Consider the following 4,433-nt stretch of genomic DNA (forward strand, 5'->3'; position numbering starts at 1 on the left):
AGTCTAGTTGTGAATCTGAGCTTGCAATGTCTACAATATGTTCCTTAATCGATCGCATATAACGTGTTTAATAGAATTCCTTTGAGAATACAAATAAAAATAGTTTGAGATTTTGTACGATTCGATGATGTGTTCCTTGATTCGAACAGGTGATCCACTAAAATGTCAATAGAACTAGAGAAATCCTATGATGAGATGACTCTGATAACGGAATTAGAATCACCAGAACATGGAGGAGGTGAAGAAGACTTTGAACATAATGAGCGGAAGTAGAGTTTTTTTCCGTCTCTTAGCAAATAGAGAGGAAACCAGTTTCATGCGAAATTGTAGTGATTGTAGACCGGTTTCATGGACCCACCCAGGAACCGATCTAGAGTGATGGTCCAGTATCCGGGTGAGTCCATAGAACAAGCCGGCGATTTCCAATTCCCATTTGTGAAACCAATCCTTAGTGGGGGAGTTCTCGGTTCTAGGGTGGGCGGGGTGGTAACTGCTCACCCTAGAACCGATCATCCCTACTAACTGTTAGCGTGGTGAGAATCACGTAGATTGACATGTCGCAAGAAAAACAACGAGAATTCACGAAATACTCAAGAATGCTAGTTTTGTCACAACCGTAGAAAATTGTGTTTTTTTTTTTTAATTGAACTATCGTGTTAAATTTGCAGAAATGATAGACAATGGTGATCCATTTCAAATGTGAAAAATCGAGTTAAATTTGTCGAATGCTAAAAAGTTGTGTTTTTTGTTTAAACATTCGAAAGTTGGTTATAAATTAAATTCGTCGTGCTGGTAAAAGGTTGTACTTTTTTTCGGTATGTGGCCAATGAATAGTCATGCAATGAGTATACAACATTTCGGATGGATTCATTTGTCTAAGGATGTGGGGAATTATTTATAAAGAATGTCTTTCTTTTTTTGGTCATGGTTTGAAGATTAGCATCACCATTTGAACACGATAAGCACGAATAGATAAACGACAACGAGGGTCAACCTAACTAAACCTGGTTAAACCACCCGATCGTTTTAGCCTAGCTGCTCCCGCTTCCCACACTATATATAACCTCCGCATTTCCCCTGCATCTCCCTCATCGCATTCCGCCGGCGTCTTGATAAACGCCGCCGTACTCCTCCTCCTTCCTCCTCCGTCCGCCGCCGTCCTCGTCCCTTCTCCGGACCGTCGAAGATGAGGGAGTGCATCTCGATCCACATCGGCCAGGCCGGCATTCAGGTCAGCAACGCCTGCTGGGAGCTCTACTGTCTCGAGCACGGCATTCAGGCAACGCGTACGCTTCTCGCCGCCAGATTCGAACTGGGCTCCGTGTATTCCTTCGAGGTTTCCGTGCTTTGCTTTGAGAATCCATTGGTCGGTTTAGTTAGATCCGTCCGTTCCCGGGGAATGCTGCTTGGTTTTTGCTGGATCTATGTTGCAATCATGCTTTCCGGACCTCTGGTTGCGTGGATCTTTGTGTTTTGTGTGGTATTTGGATGACGTCGAGCTTAGACGAGTCGATTTTTGGCCATTTTCATGGTCAGCTAGACGTTGTACTCCACGGCATTGTTGTTTAATGAGGAGTTGTATCCTGAGTTGGATTGGTTTTTCTGTGGATGATTGGATCTGGGCATTTCCATGCTTGCACTGCGGATTCAAGTCACGAGAGATGTCATAATCATGCAGTAGAATCCTTTAGTTAGAGTAACTATAGCAGCTTGCTTGCATTCGGAAGCTAGGACCTGGTCAGTCTGGCGAGTTGAATTTCGACGTCTCAGTAATGGGATTTCGGCTTTGATCCGTCGTCGGTTTATCGTGTTCAAGCAGAATTTCGACGGAATGAATAGGGCTTCGGGTTCTATCTTTCATAGCACGCATATATCCCAAAATTAAATTTTGCAATTGTGCTCGTTTTAGAAGTTTTTTTTATTTTTTTGAGGTCTTAAATTGTTTTTTTTTATCATTATAATTAGTTGTTAACATGATGTCTGTGGCTCCATAGCCTGATGGTCAGATGCCGGGTGACAAGACGGTTGGCGGAGGCGATGATGCTTTCAACACCTTCTGCAGCGAGACCGGTGCTGGCAAGCACGTCCCCCCGTGCTGTGTTTGTGGATCTGGAGCCTACCGTCATCGATGAAGTGAGGACCGGCGCTCACCGCCAGCTTTTCCAACCTGAGCAGCTCATCAGTGGCAAAGAAGATGCCGCCAAGTTACACCGCCCGTATCTGGTTTTGGTGGGTCCATGCTGACTTGACGATGTACAGAATTAAGTATAGAACGAATCACGCATTTGCGATAGAAATTGTTCTTAAAATAGTTCAGCCACTCAAAAATAGTTCATTAGGAGTGTATTTTTTTTGCAATCGCAGTTGAAGGCTTTAGGGTGACAGATGATGCTAAAGCTAAAGCTAATCATAGAAAATGACGTAATGATCAACAACTTCGCCCGTGGTCATTATACAAGTAATATATCCATTAACTTCAAATCATCAGGCTTTCTGGATCGTGGACTTATTATAATGAGGCCCTGCATTTACTTGTATAGTAATTAATGATCGCCGATTTCGCATTGTGCTTTGCCGGTTGGAAAGGAGATCGTGGATCTCTGCTTGGACAGAATCCGCAAGCTTTACTTTGTTTTGTACGAGATTGCATTGTGCTTTGCCACGTGGCACTTTACTTTGTTTTGTACGATTGCCGCATGGCACGATTTTTCCACGTGGCTCACATTGAATCGATTAGCATTGGCTCTTCGATTCGTCATCCTCAAACACTTGTCTCTTTCAACTTCTAACTCTAATTTTTGAACAAAAGTAACCTTTTTTTTTTGATAACTAAGGATCTGCCACCATTCCCCGGGGACGAGCCCGCACAGGTAATCGGAGCGTCTATACCTCGGGGGAGACTAGCCCAGCAACCCACCGCCAGGATTCCCCACTTAAATTACGGAACCGATCGGAAATTCGAATCCAGAACCTCGAACAAAAGTAACCTTTTATCTCTCATTAATTCTATAGTTGATTAAAAAAAGCAAATAGAGATAAAGTATCGTGTAATATATTGATTTAAATATATAAAGTATCGTGAAATATATCGATAAAGTATATATATATATATATATATATATATATATATATATATATATATATATATCTTGAAACTTCATCTCTTTTGACTAGATTTGAAGAAAGTAGATAGAAGATAAAAGGTTCTATTTGTTTCGCTAAAAATGATCAATTTAGAAAACTTTTTTCCAAAAGATGATCACTTATGTCTCTTACAAAAGTGAGTGAACGCAAAACTTTTTCATCGTTCGCTAAAATGTTTAGACATAAATTTTTGTCGATAATAAATTTTATTCATTGGCTAATTATTTCAAGTAATATCGGCGATCATTTAAAAAAAAATTAATTATTATTTTTCGTGAAAAAAATAGAACAAATATATCTCGAATTACCATCGGTCCACAAGGCCCACTTGGCCCAACGATGATGGGTCGGAATCAATTAGGGGGCCTTCTACAGTCCCCGAGCAACGGATTTCTCATCGTGATTTCGTCGTGATCTAAATGCATTTGTCTGTACTTTTCACATAAAGTATCGTAATGAACTTTGAGAATTGAAAAATTCACCCTTTTTATTGTGGGGGGACCATGTCATCCGACTTGTGGAAAAGAGGGTATCCCATGGACATATCACATCAGAAATGCTGGTTTCGAAGGCTATAGGGCGGTCCATATCAAGCATGCATGTCATCACTCGGTTCAATAGAAGACGAAATAAGCCTTCGATGACACGTGATAATTTTTGGCAATACCTATCAAGGGGCACGTACACGGTACGCCGAGCCATGCTACATAATTAAGCGTGCTTAAATTAAGCTTAACTTGATTTCGATCAATCAATTCAATCTTATTCATGCATCACTAATCGTGCAAAAGCTAGCCTATCAAGAGTACCTTCCGATATAGATATACTTAGGCACATTCATATACATGTAACATATTATTGTTTCGATTTTACAGTCGTGACATGGATGGTATATGCGCCTTCGATGTTGAACATAGATCAATAGTTGAACTCTACACATCCAACACCGGTGCATTCGAACATCATGACATCGCCTTCATTTGACTGAACTGTCATGTGATGTGCAAACGGATTGAAATGACTGATGTCGTGTTGCGCCAAGTTGTATCCATTCTCGGGTTCGATTGGAGATCTTCGAAGCATCCAAATCCGAACTGTTCTTGAACATACTTAAGAAATTCTCTAGGGTTTTATTGTGGATCCTACATCCTTATCAAAGGGGAAATAACCGGGTTTGGTCGGTTGGCATTTTCCCATCATAGAGTTGCTGACCATGTTATTATATTTATGTTTGACAAAAATTAAGCCCCATCAATCATCTTGGCAATCAATCATCCCCAAGTTACAAC

At 40.9% G+C, this 4,433-nt stretch overlaps 1 pseudogene; it reads left to right on the top strand.

Moving 5' to 3' along the window:
- Positions 1 to 992: 992 nt before the first annotated feature.
- Positions 993 to 2,411, top strand: LOC115667080 (tubulin alpha chain-like; annotated as a pseudogene).
- Positions 2,412 to 4,433: the final 2,022 nt, after the last annotated feature.

Source organism: Syzygium oleosum, unplaced genomic scaffold (assembly GCF_021117445.2).
Source record: "Syzygium oleosum isolate NSW1041296 unplaced genomic scaffold, Sole_v2.1 Sole_v2.13, whole genome shotgun sequence".
NCBI lineage: Eukaryota > Viridiplantae > Streptophyta > Magnoliopsida > Myrtales > Myrtaceae > Syzygium > Syzygium oleosum.